Consider the following 8663-nt stretch of genomic DNA (forward strand, 5'->3'; position numbering starts at 1 on the left):
ATGAAACCCTAGAACATGTTTCTATGAAATTGAATATACAGAGAAATAAGTCTAGATTACTTACTTGATCACAACAAAATTAATAGACTACACCCTTTAGATCCTCTATCCCTTTATCCAGTCTGATTGCTGGGAATTGCCAAGGATCTCAACTGCTAATTCTTCACGGTCTTCCTCACCAACCTTTGATCTACTATAATATGTGTGAGAAAATTTCTCAACACATGAGTTGAAAGAAAAAAATAGAGAGAAAAAGAGAGTGATGGGCGACTAGAATAGGGTTTAGTGTCTAGGGTTTTTACTTATGATAAAACTTACCAAAAACTTGATTGCTTTTTTTCTTATGAAACCCTAGAATTAACTTCCTATTTATAGGCTTCACTTAGGGTTTATTAATTAAAATAAATAGGGAAAAAATCCCCTTATGGCCGAAACCCTATATGAAATAGGCCTTGGAATTTTCACTTAAATTTCAAGCCCAATGGACTTAAATTTAAAGCCCTTTTAGCTTTTTTATAATTAATTAATTAATAATTTAAATACTTATTTAAATTAAATATTTATAATTTGAGCCTTGATTTAAATTTATTTATTAATTCTAACACTAATTTGTTATAATTAATAATTCTACCCTAATATTTATCAAAACTCTCTTTTCTCCTTTAAATCACAAATCTTTGTAAAATTAACCAAAATTGACCTAAGCAACTTTCATAATCTTAATTGATAATTAAATCAATTAATTAAGATATTATAGCTGCTTTATTCAAAGGTGATGCGGGGACCATTGATTCATGAGACCAAGCTCCAATAAGTTACCATGAAATTCTTTATAGAATAAATTATTCATTACCTTATTAATTCCTCATGACTCCACTATACACTCGGAAGTGCACTATTGAATTCATAGAACACTTTACATCATTGTAAATAAGTTATCCATTGTTATAATTGTAGTGCCCTACTACTCAGGGACCGTTACACTGTGTATTTCGATAACATATTACCGAATCATAATAAGCATGCCTAATAAGCGTGCCTAGCATTAATAACCATACTCATGCATGCATACCATTCATATAAATGACTACAGTGTCATATGGGACCAATTTCCCTAGATAAATTATCAATGCATTATACCGTTCTCATTGCACAAAATACATTATTAATGAATCATACTGGGGCTCAACGCCCTAATTCATGACTAATAAATCATACAGGGGTTCAACACCCTATATGAGACTAATGAGTCACCCCGGGGCCCTTTACCCTATCCTCTGTATAACCGGCCTTGGAACTAGCCCCGCTCTAGTTTTCTCTCAACCAATAAGTCGGTCAAGCGTATGATGCGCAAGTTAGGCATAACCATAATGACCAGTGCTCAGTGTGCTATTTCCGTCCTTGACTCATAAGTCAATGGTTTTCGACTAGCACTCAGCGCGCCATTGTCACCATTGACTTATAAGTCAATGCTTTTCGACCAGTGCTTAGCGCTATTGCCATGACTGATAAGTCAATTCTTTTTTATGAGCAATCAACATGCTAATGTTTTCCTTGACTCATAAGTCAATGCTTTTCGACCAGCTTTCAACGCTATTTCCATCCTTGACTTACAAGTCAATGCTTTCAACTGGCACTCAGCGTGCTAATGTCATTCTTGACTTATAAGTCAAGTTAGGGGCCCAACCCTAGGATATGGGACCCCGGGGCCCTTTGCCCTATCCTCTGTGTAACCAGCTTTGGAGCTGTCGCAACATACCTGGCGCTGAGTTTTCCATAACCAAAATGTTGGACAAGCGTATGAAGCGCTTTGGTCAGCCTAACCAAAATGACCAACTCTCAATGCACTATTGCCACCCTTGACTAATAAGTCAATGCTTTATTACCAGCGCTCGCATTATTGTCGACCTTGACTAATAAGTCAATGCTTTTCAACCAACGCTCAACACTATTGTCTACCTTGACTAATAATACAATGCTTTTCTCAATTATATAATGCTAACAAGCATTCATCATATATAAAATATCAAGATACAAAGCATTCAGCATGCTTAATCAACAATCCCAAGCATAATCATAATCATGCACATTCTCAGTCGTGCATGCCCTATTCATATTCATGTTTAATAATTCGGCTCAAGTCATAATCACATTTAACACATACTGGGTGCATTTTTTTTACCTTTAGTCCAAGCACAGGTTACAAATGAACGACCCTCGAGCACGATCCGGGTTCTGAGCCCCTAGCGATAACCTACTCACAACCAAGTATAAAATCCTGCCAATAACGAGTAAACACAGACTTTCGGACCAAGTCCTAGCCTCTGAGACATCGAATTCTACTAAATCGGGTAGTAAGATTGATCCCGAGGCCTTAGATTTGAGTTCCTGCACTCAAAACCTTAATTGGCCAAATTCCTCTATTAGCGCCGCGGTGCCCCCACACTTAGGGTCGTGGCTCTCCACAAATAGAAAGCCCCATCCCAAAACCTCTAGACACGGGCAGTGACTCAGCTCCACGAGCGCCACACGCAAAAGTGGTTTAGGCAGTCACCTAGGTTCCTGGGTTCATGAGGGGCGACCCCGCGAACCCAACTTTCTCAGCTTCAAATTCATCTAAAACTCACCCCAAATCCGTACCAAACCCACCATTCAAACCCAAAACATCAATGGTACATCCCAGGCAACAAAACCTGACTTTCCTTTAGATTAAAACTCATCAAAATCATAAAATCCAATCCAACCTTAAGGAAAAAAACTCAAAAACTTAAAACTTAGATTACCTCTGATTATGTTGTTTTTCAGCTAAATTCCTTCAGCTAACAAGCTTCTAATCTTCCCTAGAATCGTTATGACTCTAACCTTGCTTGAATCTGAGCAATAAACTCGAGTTTCCTTCGAAAATGCTATCGAACGCCAAAAAGAGAACGAGAGAGAGAGAAAAATGAACGTTCTTTTTATTTGTTTTTGTCAGGTTACTTCAAGCTTAAATAACCTTAACTAAATCCTGAAGCTTGGGGTACCCAAGAACGTCCCCGGGGACCAAATAGTCAAAATCCTCAGAATTCCCTCATGGTCTCACTAACTCCAAATATATCCTCAAATATTAATTCCTATTACCCAATATCCCAGTAATGTACTAAAGACCCAAAATACCCCTTGACTAACCCCGAGTCAAGTATTGGTCCTATTGTGACTTTCCTGCTAACTTGCTCCCTAGGATTGTCTCGTGCCGAGTAACCCAAATATATCCACATATTTGAGGCTGTTTGGAAAAGAACTGAGATGTGAAGATACACAAAAAGGCAGAGAGATATATTCTTTTAATGCTTTCTTTTGAGAATGAGAATCTTCGTCGTATGGTTCTGAACAAGATACAGTGGCTTCTAACCTATGTAATTCAGATTATTGTCTCAGTGCTAGATGGTAAAATAGAATGGCGTGATGGTTCTAAGAATTTTCAAAGCACAATCAGGGCTTACAATATTCCATAAACAATGTTGTCTTCTCCAAATTATGAACGTATGGCCAAGAAAACAGAGATGGTGATAGCCATTGATAAGGATCCTCCTTCAAGAATTCTTATGAAAGAGTACATGCATTTCAAGGTACGTCTTGATATTGAGAAGACACTCTGCCCTGGGTCATATGTTCCATATAAAGCTCATAAATGGTGGGACCTTTAATTTTGAGAAGCTTCCTTTTATGTGTTTCAAACAGGGGTTTCTTGGTCATGATCTAAAGAGGTGTGAGGAACTTATTTGTGTTATTCTTGGTCCAAAATGGGGTCAGTTTCTAGCTTTTGATTCTTGGTTTAAGGTGGATTCTACGATTTTGAAAGTATTTTATAGGGTTCAACAGGGTACAGGCACAGAGGTGGATGGTTCAGAGAATGTTTTGAGTAATTCAGAGCTAGTGATTCATTCATCTTCTATTGGTGTTCATATGGATTGCGGGTCTTTAACTTTGGTTCATGCTATACAACGGGAGGTTCCTAAGTTATGTGATGTCGATCAAGTCACTTTGAATAAACAACCTGGAAAGAAAATAAAGGGATTGGTAAGGTGGGGTTAGAGTTCAATACAAGGTAGTAAGATAGTGTTCGAATTGTAACTAGAAAAAAGAGGCTACCAGAGGACATTTCTAGTAGGATGGATTTGAATTTTGATATGGCGTACTTTGTTTTATGGGATTTCTAGGTGCTATGAATACGCTATGTTGGAATGTCCAAGGGCTAGGGAACTCTTGGAAATTTCGTACCTTATCCTCCCTTGTTCATAAACATCAGCCTTGGATTGTATTCTTATCGGAAACGAAGTTAAGGACTAAGAAAGTGAATTGGGTTCGTGCGAAGTTGAGTTTCAATTGTTGTATTACAATGGGTGTTAGAGGTAGAAATAGTTGTTTGATGTTGTTATGGACAACAAGTGTTGAGGTCACCCTTCTTTCATTTTCAAATGCTCATACTGATGTTGCTATGAAATCGAACTGTGGACAATTTTGGCATTTTTCGGGTTTCCGTGGACATCTAGTTACTGCTCAGCATGTACATTCTTGGGATTTTCTTCATAAATTTTTTTTTGCTTCATTGGGGCCTTGGATTTATGATGGTGATTTTAATGAGATTTTATCTCATTTGGAGAAGTTTGAGGAACCTTGTGACAGTCAGAATCCCGTGATCCGTAAGGGGAAAGACCGGGTAAAGCTGTGCAATCCCACACTGCCTGGGGAAGGTCAAGTGTGATGATTCTAAGACTATGTAGGTATGGGACTACACAGTTGAAGATGGCTTAAATGGATTGATGGGTACTACCTATGCCAACATGATGCATCTTCTTTTCGGTGGCTCATCACTTGAGAACTCCAAAGTTAAGTGTGCTTGACCTAGAGTAATCTCAAGATGGGTGACCTCTTGGGAAGTTTTCCCAAGAAGCGTGCAAGTGAGGACAAAGCACGCTGGAAAGACTCGTGTTGGTTTGTAGGGCCAGTCGTCATTCCAAGAAGCAGCCATAGTGACGTGGGGCGTTACAGTCATACTCATCCAGATTATTTAATTCGCAATTTTCAAAATCTTGTGGATGCATGTTATTTGAGAGAGATTTATTTTGAAGGAGGTCCCTTTACTTGGTATAATGGTCGAAAGAGAGAATTAGTGTTTGAGTGACTTGACATAATTTTTGGCAACAACTCTTAGTTTCATCCGTTCCCTGTTTCTATTGTCAAGCATTGATCTAGGTGGAATTCTGATCATAGGTCTTTATTAATGCTATTTAAGGATGTTATATTATTTTATAATATAATGTTTTAGATTAAATAAATGTGACAAAGAGTGTCACATATTGTAACATATAATAGAGAGTTGCAATATTTAGATATATGTGACATATTTGGTGTTAAGAATTTGTAACTTCCAAATGTTACCCATTATTGTGTAGATTTGTTGTTACACAATATTGAGACGAATTTCTTAAAGCCATATGGAAATGGCTGTTAGAGATATGATTTTAACCCTAATAATGTGTTTTGGGGGTTACAAAATCATTTGGGAGTGGATTTAAATCGTTTGGAAAAACAGCACATTTTCATGTGCTAAAATTGGCCAGTGGCCGCAGCCTGGGGAACAGAGACCAGTGGCCGCGACCACTGATACTCCTGGCCGTGACCATAGGTGCTGACTGACCAATTTTTTTTCAGTTTTTTCCAACCTTTTTGAATAGCTCCAAAAACCCAAATAACTCCAAAATCTCATTTTTAATTCCATAAACATCCAATTAATCATTGGTAACAGCCATGGGGTTTGATGGAATTTGAAATTCAATGGGGGTCTCTAAACTCTATAAATAGGAGCCTATTTCTCACTTGTAAGACACAACTTTTCTATCCATTAGAGCACTTGGCTAGAAAACACCTAGAGACTTGATTATTCCAGAAAGCAATTTCCAAAATCTGTGAGAGATCCCTTAGTGCTTGAGTTAGGGGAAATAAGCTTTTGGACAAAGGTTTTAAACCTTCTTAAATTTGGTGATCCCCAACACTCTTCACTTTGGTAGTGTGAGTGAGAGTGGTTTGTTCTTTGTTTCTTGTTCTTTTCTTTTATTCTATTGCTTTTCATCTTCATATTCTTCTTCTCTATTTATTTGTATTTATTGTTTAGAGTTGTAATCTTTTCTTCACTTTTTATTACAAACGCTTTTGCTTTATTTGTATCTTTTTGTTTAGAGTTGTATTCCTCCATTCTCTTCTTCTAATTCTTCTATTGTTTATTTGTATTTTCAATCATAGAGTTGTAACACTATTTAATCAATATTATTTATTTGTATTATTTTGTCTAGAGTTGTAATATTTCTTGCCAATTTCTATTGAAATAACATATATTTTCCTAACATTCAAAAGCTTACCCCTTGTTTGTTTCAATGGAAGGTGAGACTATCAAGATTATGAATCAAGACCTAGTGAGGTTGGATAGGTTTGATGGGTCCAATTTCAATAGATGGAAAGATAAGGTCAGATTTCTCTTGACCACTCTCAAGATCGCCTACATTCTAGAGTCCACCCTAGAACCTCTCCCAACGCCATCCGAGAAGGACACTCCAGAGGAGGTGGAGAAAAGAAGGAAGAGGGAGGAGAACAATCTCCTTTGTAGGGGTCATATTCTCAATTCCCTTTCCGATAGCCTCTATGACCTCTACACCGAGACTAAATCGACAAAGGAAATATGGGATGCACTTGAGACAAAATTCAAGGCAAAAGAGGAAGGTACCAAAAAGTTTTTGATATCTCAATATATTGATTTCAAGTTTTTTGGTGATAAACCTATTCTTCCTCAAATACATGAATTGCAAATAATTGTTAACAAATTGAAAGTTTTGAAGATTGAGCTTCCCGATGCCTTTCAAGTTGGTGTTATAGTGGCTAAATTACCACAAACTTGGAGGACTTATAGGAAAAGAATCCTTCATAAAACTTAAGATTATTCTTTGGAGGAAATCCAAAAGCATATTCGAATGTAGGAGGAACTGATATGTAGAGATAAACTTGTGGAGGGGTCTAATGGAGAGACTTCCAAAGAAAATGTGATGTCACAACCAAAACATCCCAAAAACAAAGGGAAAGGCAAGAAAGGTAATGAGACATCCTTGTGTCCAAGAACCAACCCAAACAAGTTTAAGGGCAAGAAAGTTCCTTGCTTTGTGTGTGGGGAAAATGGTCACTATGCTAGAGAGTGTAGGCATAGAAAAGACCAACAAGGACCTAAGGTATATGCAACTTAAGAGGAGAATATAGTTGCTACCCTTAGTGAGGTGAATGTGGTCCAAGGCAAGGTGAAAGGGTGGTGGTATGATAAATGTGCCACCGTCCATGTCACCTATGAAAAATCACTATTCAAGACCTTTAAAGAGTCAAAGGGCAACCATGAGATTCAAATGGACAATGAGGGCAAATCCATGGTACTTGGTAAAGTTACCATTGAAGTCTTTTTCACCTCCGGCAAGAAAGTAACATTAGTGAATGTACTTTATGTTCCCGAAATGAGTAGAAACTTGGTAAGTGGTGATTTGCTTGGCGAGCCCGGCATTAAAGTCGTTTTCGAGTTCGGTATATTCTTACCAAATCCAATGTATTTTTGGGAAAGGGGCACTCTTGTGAGAGTATGGTTAAGTTATGCACCAATGATGTAACTTTCAATGTTATCAATAAAAATGCTAATTTCCCTATATAGTTGAGTATGACTCTTTATTTTTATGGCATCTTAGACTATCTCACATAGGTTTTTCAACCATGAAAAGAGTAGTTAAATGTGGTATGATTGCATGCAATATTAAAAACTATGGTAAATGTGAAACATGTATTACGACAAAAATGATTAAGAAACCATTTCCTAGTGTAGAAAGATCATCTATTTTACTAGATTCAATCCATAGTGATCTTTGTGGATTAAATGGTGTTTTAACAAGAGGTGGTAAAATGTATTTTCTTACTTTTATAGATGATTTTAGTAGATATACCAATGTGTTTCTTTTAAAGCATAAAGATGTAACTTTTGATGCTTTTAAAGTATATAAATTAGAAGTTGAAAATTGTAATGACCCAACTACTCTAGACTTTGGACCATTAATGACTACTATACATAGACACTAATCTTTAATAAAACTCACAAGTGAAATAATCATAACTTCATTTAAAACTTGTAAGACCAATGTTAAACTACATAAAATTTAAAGTAGGATATGGGATCCCATTGTTTTTAAAATGAAAACATAACATAACTTTAAATAAATGGATTACAAAATAAAGTGCGGAAAATACATATAAAGCATAATTTTTAAAAGACTAAAAAAAATGACTTCATCCTCGAACTGAACGCTTAATCCATCCATTTCCATTCTGCCTTAATACACAACCCCCAAGCTGCCAAGAACCTTTCTGCCACCATAGCTATTTTCCTGCACATATAAACATAAAGGAATGAGAATAATGCCCAGCAAGGAAAATCTAACACATAATTCATATACATAAAATTCATATCGCAACATATACTAAAACATATCATAAACATATGTCACATATACTATAATGGCCATTATCACTTGGGGCTCGTAAACTAAACAAGTCATATGCCCATTAGATTTGTGGGGCTTGCTAGCTAAGAAAGTCATATGCCC

This window comes from Humulus lupulus, chromosome 7 (assembly GCF_963169125.1).
Source record: "Humulus lupulus chromosome 7, drHumLupu1.1, whole genome shotgun sequence".
In the NCBI taxonomy this organism is placed as follows: domain Eukaryota; kingdom Viridiplantae; phylum Streptophyta; class Magnoliopsida; order Rosales; family Cannabaceae; genus Humulus; species Humulus lupulus.